The sequence below is a fragment of the Magnolia sinica genome, chromosome 6 (genome assembly GCF_029962835.1).
Source record: "Magnolia sinica isolate HGM2019 chromosome 6, MsV1, whole genome shotgun sequence".
NCBI lineage: Eukaryota > Viridiplantae > Streptophyta > Magnoliopsida > Magnoliales > Magnoliaceae > Magnolia > Magnolia sinica.
In genome coordinates this window covers 70,559,896-70,568,661 of record NC_080578.1, presented here as the reverse complement: position 1 = coordinate 70,568,661, position 8,766 = coordinate 70,559,896, and the positions used below count along the sequence as shown (strand labels likewise).

General features: G+C 40.6%; 1 non-coding gene across 1 annotated transcript; it reads left to right on the top strand.

Annotated features, from left to right (window-relative positions):
* The first annotated feature begins 7,062 nt into the window (after nt 1-7,062).
* On the top strand, nt 7,063-7,169 carry LOC131250193 (small nucleolar RNA R71). The gene has a single exon (XR_009173122.1). It is a non-coding gene; the product is annotated as a small nucleolar RNA R71 (small nucleolar RNA).
* Nucleotides 7,170-8,766: the final 1,597 nt, after the last annotated feature.

Here is an 8,766-nt window from a genome sequence, read left to right as displayed (position 1 = left end):
GTGCGCTGTGATGGTCGGTGTTGTCCACAGTGATGTTTTCAATGAAATCCACTCCGTCTACTGAAATTCTAGCGAAAAACAAGTAAGAATTGATTGGTTTCATATTGAATTCCGTGTGGCCCACTGATTCTTTCGTTCCACCGTTAATCATCCGTTTTAATAGCTGAAATCCACTCTCCATTATCTTCCGAGATTACGCCACCTAGGCGATGTTCACGCCCACCCTCTTAATACAATGGACGGTTCAGATCATCACTCCAGGTGTCGAGTGGGCCCCACTGAGAAGGACCGGCGGACGACAGCGAAAACACTGTTGCGTTTTTGGATTTGGAGAAGAAGCAGTCGGTCAGCTCGCTGACCGACTTTGGCTGTAAGGGTGCACGGCTGGTGCACGTGCACCTTATGTACACTCAGTATACATGTGGGTCCCACTTGATGTATGTAAGAAATCCGCTCCATCCATTCATATTGTCAGCTCATTTAACCCGTTGAGACCAATTTTTAAGAATATCCAAATAGCAGGTGGGCCCAAAAGTAATGGTTTATGGGCTGATCTGTCCGTTGGGTCACTTCCATAGGGATCGAACGGATGAAATTCGAATTGTACGGTTAATTTATGGCCCTCAGGGCATGTATGAAGTTTCGACCTGAACGGATAGTGGGAACCCTGTGATCTTTCATTATGAACCAATTTTGGGCCACTTGAACTTCAGTTTCTCGATTTTCGCGCATCTCCGGTGTGTAAATTCGATGATCTTGGTCCCCTGGGGTCCGTCCCTTGCCTTGGTGTCATCAGAGCATTAAATCCCAGCTTTAAACACCCTTTCTTAGTCTCAGTTCGTAATTACACCTTGCATCACATACACAGTTAAACCAAGCCGTTAAACAGAGTCATGCTCATAAATCTAGGTAATAAATGGGGTTTGATATGCAATATTTGACCCTCAACACAACCCCCAACCAGTATTTTGCTAGTCCCGAGCAAAGTATGCGAAAAATAAATTGAGAATTATATCATAATTTTAAAAACTCGAATGATTTTGGGGAACAATCCAGATACTAGAAGTTTAAGATTCATGAATGTTGGGCATTACTTTCTCCTGAACTCAAGCGCACGGAAAACTTCACAACAAGTTCAAAGTATTAATCCATCAATTAGAACAATCCTAAACATTGAGTTCCACAGATGTAAAGTGTAATCCCGACCTATCTTCATTAAGAGATCAAATTGTCAATTTCATGATATCATTGGTAATCAATCAAAAAATTCATAACTACCATCACCTAAACCAGAGCTTTGCCTTACAGATCATTCTTTCATTTTCTAGTTTTTTTTTTTTTTTTTTTTTTTTTTTTTTAAGACTAAAAACCAAGAAGGGGATTAAGTCCTCACCTATAGGGAGCAAACTTATGGTGAGAACTGTATACCCAAATCTTTTTACATATTATCCATGGGGAATGAAGTCCACACTTATAGGGAGCAAACTTATAATGAAGATTCTTTGCCTAACCTTTTTCAATGGTATCTTTTCCTTTTAATTGATCATGACGGGCAATTGTTCAAGTTGGTTCCTTCTATGCTTACTGATCACCAAATTAACCCTTCAGTTTCAAACTGAAATCTTAATGTGTAAGCGAGATGTGACATGTGAAATCATGACTCAATCAATGTTTACAACTTCTAATCATGGATTAATAATTAAACTTAACTGTGAAATCTAACGAGCAACTGAATCCAAGAGCAGTAAATCACCAACATTCCATATCCTGTAATTCTAAATCAAAGATGGTCGTCAAATCACTTTGAATTCACCAGAAAGTCCAGAAAAAATTAAAAATTTTCACAATTTTTGCTCAAGAGAATACTGATTAGGTAACCTAATCTTCCACCCCCAACCTAAAAGCTACATTGTCCTCAATGTAAAAGATATGAGTATGAAATGCGCATAGGATAACAAAAGTAAAGAAAAAGTGAAGGGGAGATAGTACCTGGATGATGAATCGTGAGAGACTTTCCAAGAGATCGCAGCATGGAATCCAGTCAGCACGAGAGAGAAAGTAACACAAAACTAACAAAAATAAAATCCTACCTATACCACTTTCGCAGGTGCTCTCGATTGCATTTAGCGCATGCAACAAGCCTTTAAACCCCTAGGTTACCCCTAGTGGACGAGTTGTAGTCTCGTGAGGGTTTGCAGTAATGTTACCCACAAACATTGAACTAGCTAGGAAAATGAAATAAGTTGAATAGCTGGGTTGCCTCCCAGGAGCGCTAAGTTTAACGTCTTCAGCCAGACCAAAGCAACTACCCTAATCCTATGAAAGCGATAAACCTACCTATACCTCCATCAGACTAGGAGATCAGTCCTGGTAAACAGGATCAGTCAGAGGCATGGACATGTCCTCTGAATCAAATTTCTCGACAAATGGCTTTAAATGATGTCCATTTACTTTAAACTCCTTGCCATTGTTGGGATCTCTTATCTCGACGGCCCCATGAGGATAAGCAGTAACAACAATGTAAGGGCCGGTCCAACGAGATCGAAGCTTACCCGGAAAGAGATGTAATCGAGAATTATACAAAAGGACTTTCTGGCCTAGAGTGAATGATTTTCGTAGAATATGTTGATCATGAAACACCTTCATCCTGTCCTTGTAAATTCTCAAATTCTCGTATGCGTCGTTCCGGATTTCCTCCAGTTCATTCAATTGAAGTTTGCGTAGCGAGCCAGCGTTGTCCAGATTGAAATTAAGATTTTTGATCGCCCAGTACACTTTATGTTCCAGCTCCACAGGCAAGTGACAAGCTTTCCCATAGACAAGTCTAAAGGGAGATATTCCAATAGGGGTTTTAAAGGCAGTACGGTATGCCCATAAGGCATCGGTCAATCGGATTGACCGATCCTTACGATCAGGGTTAACCGTTTTCTCCAAAATGTGTTTAATCTCCCTATTGGAAATCTCAGCTTGTCCACTTGTCTGTGGATGGTATGGGGTGCTCACCTTATGAGAGATATCGTATTTCTTCATTAAGCTCTCGAATGATCTATTACAAAAGTGTGAGCCCCTATCACTAATGATGGCTCGAGGCGTTCCGAATCGAGAAAGGATGTTTTCTTTTAGGAATTTAATGACCGTGCGATGGTCATTAGTTCGACACGGAATTGCTTCAACCCATTTAGTGACATAGTCCACGGCGAGCAAAATATACAGATTTCCAAATGATTGGGGAATGGTCCCATGAAATCGATGCCCCAAAGAATCAAATGCTTCAATGATAAGGATGGGATTCAAAGGCATCATATTTCGACGGACAATGCTCCCAATTTCTCGGCAACGCTCACAAGCTTTGCAAAACTCATGAGTGTCCCTAAACATAGTGGGCCAAGAAAAGCCACACTACAGAATCTTGGCCATGGTCTTTTTAGCGAAAAGTGACCACCACAGCCTCGAGTGACAGAAGGAGATGGCGCTCTGATGTTCATCTGGTACACATCTCCTTAGAATTTGGTCCGGGCAATATTTAAATAAGTAAGGATCATCCCAGAAAAAGTTGCGCACCTCGGTGAAGAATTTCTTCTTATCTTGCGCAGTCCAATGTGTTAGTATAGAACCTGTGATAAGAAAATTAGCAATATTAGCGAACCAAGGTGAATGGGAGACTCTGAACAGTTGTTCATCAGGGAACATGTCGTTGATATGGGTCGCCTCAAGGGAATCAGAGGTATTAAGGCGAGAAAGGTGATCGGCCACTACGTTCTCTACTCCCTTTTTATCTTTAATTACCAAATCAAATTCTTGGAGTAGAAGGATCCATCGTATCAAACGGGGCTTAGAATCATTCTTCGAAAGAAGATACTTAAGTGCCGCATGATCTGTGTAGATAATGATCTTGGATCCGATCAAGTAGGACCTAAATTTGTCCAAGGCGAACACTACAGCTAAGAGTTCCTTTTCCGTAGTCGAGTAGTTCACCTGGGCAGGATTTAGAGTCCTACTCGCGTAATGAATGACGTAGGGCTTCTTATCTTTTCTCTGGCCTAGGACCGCCCCAAGAGCATAATCAGAAGCGTCGCACATAAGCTCAAAAGGGAGGCTCCAGTCGGGTGGCTGCATGATAGGTGCAGTGGTTAACGTGCCCTTAAGCTTGGTGAAAGCTTCCTGGCACTGCTCAGTCCACTCGTACGGAGCATCCTTTTGAAGAAGATTACATAAAGGACGAGAGAGAAGACTAAAGTCCTTTATGAATCGCCTGTAAAATCCTGCGTGTCCTAAGAAGGATCGCACGTCTCTGATGTTCTTGGGTGGAGGTAGGTTAGAGATAAGATTGATTTTTGCCTTATCTACCTCGATTCCTTTGGACGAGATGATATGCCCAAGGACAATTCCCTTCTGAACCATGAAATGACACTTCTCCCAATTAAGTACCAAGTTATTTTCTTCACATCTTTTCAGCACACATTTAAGACTTTCCAAGCACTTGCTGAAAGATAGACCATAAACAGAGAAGTCATCCATGAAGACCTCTAGATATTGCCCTACCATGTCAGAAAAGATACTAAGTATACATCGCTGAAAGGTGGTCGGGGCATTACATAGTCCGAATGGCATCCTTCGATAGGCAAATGTGCCGTAGGGACATGTAAATGTGGTCTTTTCCTGGTCTTCAGGGGCTATCTATATCTGGTTGTAGCCCGAATACCCGTCAAGGAAACTATAATAGGAATGACCAGCTAACCTTTCAAGGATCTGATCAATGAATGGTAAAGGAAAGTGGTCTTTCCTCGTGACGGTATTCAATTTCCTGTAGTCAATGCACATTCTCCAACCAGTAGTGACTCTAGTTGGCACGAGTTCATTATTAGCATTGGCTACGATGGTGATTCCAGACTTCTTAGGGACCACTTGAGTTGGACTCACCCATTGACTATCAGATATAGGGTATATGATACCCACGTCCAATAGTTTAAGAACCTCGGCCTTAACCACTTCCTTCATGTTTGGATTTAGTCTACGTTGTGGTTACCGAGCGATTTTTGCATTATCCTCAAGATATATGCGGTGAGTACAAATCGAGGGATCGATTCCTTTGAGGTCCGCTATCGTCCATCCCAGGGCTCCTTTATGCTCAATGAGAGTAGATATAAGCATACTCTCCTGTTCTTTCTCCAGGTGGGCAGAGATCACCACCGGGTATGTCTCATCTTGACCAAAATAGGCATATTTCAAATCAGCGGGCAAAGGTTTTAGGTCAAGCTTCGGTGGCTTGAGGTTAGACGGTAGAGGCACTACATCGGTTTGTGGCAATTCTTCAAATTGTGGCCTCCACCGGTTAACTTCAAGTACCGGTGCAGTATCAAGTAAGGCACATGTCTCCCTAATCATGTCATCATCAAAATCATGGGAGTGGGCCAGGCATGTCTCTAGATAGTCGGAGGATAAGGTCAGCGGTGTCGTATCTTCCACGAAAGAGTCAATCATGTTAATGTCGTGGAAATCGTCATCATCCTCTGAGTTGCTGCCGTTATTGAAAAAAATATTTGACTCCAATGTCAAATTTCCAAAAGACATAGTCATGATACCATTCCTACAATTGATAATTGCATTTGACGTGGCAAGGAATGGGCGGCCAAGAATGACGGGAATCTGAGTGCTCATGTTATTGATGGGTTCGGTGTCCAGGATGATAAAATCTATAGGGTAGTAAAATCTATCGACCTGGACTAACACATCCTCAATTATCCCTCTTGGTACACGAACAGAGCGATCAGCAAGTTGTAGTGTGGTTAGGGTGGGTTTTAATTCACCCAAACTTAGCTGTTTATATACCGAGTAGGGAATCAGATTGACGCTCGCTCCTAAGTCAAGAAGTGCGTGATCAATTCGATGGTTCCCGATTACACATGATATGGTTGGGCTACCGGGATCCTTGAATTTCTGTGGCACGTCTTGCTTCAGGATGGCACTCACTTTCTCAGTCAAAAAGATTTTCTTTTGAATAATTTTCCGTCTTTTGGTCGTGCATAAGTCTTTCAAGAATTTGGCATATGAAGGTATCTGTTTAACGACATCAAGTAGAGGAATGTTGACTTTCACTTGTTTCAACACCTCTAGGATATCTTGGGAGTTAGAGAGAGGTTTTGGTGAAACCAACCGTTGGGGGAATGGAGCAACTGGCTTCTCTAGAAGTTCCGGTTCTAATTTTTGTGGGGCATCACTGGATCCATCATTGTTGTCCTCTTCTGGTTCTTGAGGCTTTTCGGGCCTAACCGGAAGAGTTTTATCAATGATCTTCCCACTCCTAAGAGTGGTGATGGATTTAGCATGCCCCATCTGATTTGAAGAGCTGGGATCATTACTCTCGTACTGCGGTTTAGGATTGGGGAGAGGTTGTGCAGGAAGCATCCCCTTTTCTATAACCGTCATACGAGAGTCTATCTTTTGCATAAAATCTGTAATTCCCCGCATTGCCTGAGCCAGCTCTTGTATGGGATTTTGAACCGGTTCCTCTTGAGGTTTCACTTGATTTGGATTTTGATTGAAGAAACCTGGAGGAGTCGCCGTTTGTCCATTCCTCCAACTAAAGTTTGGATGATTTTTCCAGCCAGGATTGTATGTGTTGGAGTTAGGTCCAGTAAAAGGTCTTTGATAATTATTTACGGCATTGGCTTGTTCATTCAACACTCCTCGAAAGGCAGGTATCGGTTTTCAGTTGTGTGAATGTTGCAATCACAGATGCCGCAAACAATTTCATTGACCTTATCCTTCTTTCCTTCCATGGCCTCAACCTTCCTTATGAGCGTAGTCACTTTACACTTGAGATCATCCTCTTCTTTCAAGAGATATAATCCACCTTTCTCCTTTAATTGAGTCGGCCTAGACGTGGTGTTAGCCATTGGGTAATAGTCCCATGATTGTGTTTTTTCAGCGAGACTATCGAGGTAGTCCCATACCTCGTCGACATCTTTATTAATGAACTCTCCATTACACATTGTCTCGACCATTTGACGCATGGAAGATGTCAATCCATCTTAGAAAAAATTTGTAATGCGCCACGTTTCAAATCCGTGTTGTGGGCATGAACTGACCAAATCTTTGAACCTTTCCCAACATTGGAAGAATGTTTCATCTTCCTTTTGGGCAAAGTTCATGATTGCTTTTCTGAGGGTAATCGTTTTATGATGTGGGAAGAATTTTTTTATGAATTCTCTCTGCATGTCGTTCCATGTGCCAATGGATCTGGGACGCAGTGAATGTAACCACGTCTTGGTTTTCTCTTTTAAGGAAAAAGGAAAGAGTTTCAGCCTAATTGTATCCTCAGATACATTAGGAAAACATAATGTAGCTATAATCTCATCGAACTCTTTCAAATGTAAATATGGACTTTCTGATTCAAGTCCATGGAATTTGGGAAGGAGTTGGATAACTCCTGGCTTGATGTCCATTTGTCCTGTGTTTTCAGGAAAAATCATGCATGAGGGCATACTCACTCCCGCCGGTTGTAGATAATCTCGTAAAGTACCAGGCGGGGGTGCCTGTTGCACCTCATTCTCATCTTGGGTATCCTCCACCCTGGGTGGGAGTAGAGGAGGTTGGTCTTCAGCCATAACTTCAGTTAACTCAGGGGATTTTGAGCGGTGTCTAGTCCTGCAATGGATAGTCAACCCCTCAACCAATCCTCCTTCAGTCAAGAGACGTCGAGTGTCGTCACGGGCCCACTTCGGCATGAAACACTCGCAACCTTCAATTAAATTTAAAGTCTAATCCTAAGAAAGGAAAAGAAAATCTAAAAAGAAAGAGAGGGAGAGTTGGAAAGAAATTACCAAATTGAAGCCCTAAGTTAAAAACCTGCAAAATAAAACAAAAATAAGTTAGATTCTAAAAAGAGAAGAATGATCCTTTAAAAGAAAAATAACAGTAAATTAATTCCTAAAAAAAGGAAGTGAAAATTTCTAAAATAAATTAGAAATGTCCTAAACTAGAAAGTAAATTACTAAAAGAGAATTGAAAAATAGAAAGTAGGGAAGGAGCTTACCGAATTAGAGATTTCTATCTTAAAGGCCTACAAAATAGGAAGGTTAGTTTCTAAACAAAAATTCTAAAAATAATTTAGGAAACAATTTAGATTTTAAAAGAGTTAAAAATAGAAAGTTACTAAAATAAACTATTGAAAGTTAATTTCTAAAAAGGGAAAGAAATAACCTAATTTCTAAAAATAAACTATTTCCTACAGAAGGGAAGATACTAGAATAAAAAAAAAAAAATTCTAAAATTTAAAACCCTAATTCTAAAAATAGGAAAAAGTTGAGAGATTAGGAATGAATTACCAATTGAGAAACTTATGTCAAGATCCTATAAAACAGGAAACAAGTTAGTTTTGAACTCAATTAAAAATAAATAAATAAAACTAAGGTTAGTAAAATCCTAATCTTAAACTAATCCTAAAACCAATTAATTTCAGAAAAACGTAGCAACGGCGCCAAAAACTTGTTCACTCCCCAAGTGCAGGGTTGTGATGTAGTAATAAACTCGGTAAGACCGAGGTCGAATCCACAGGGACTGAAACCTGTACGTAATCTGAAACTAAATAGAACTAGAATTAGACTAAGATGTAATCTAAATTGAATGACAATTGAGGAATAATTATGGAATAATTGATCTAAAACTTGTGAAAATTCAAAGAAAAGGAACTAGGGATTCAGAGGATCCACTTGTAGAGATCAGAGAATCTTATGCCAGTATCACAAATTATGAAAATTTACTGAA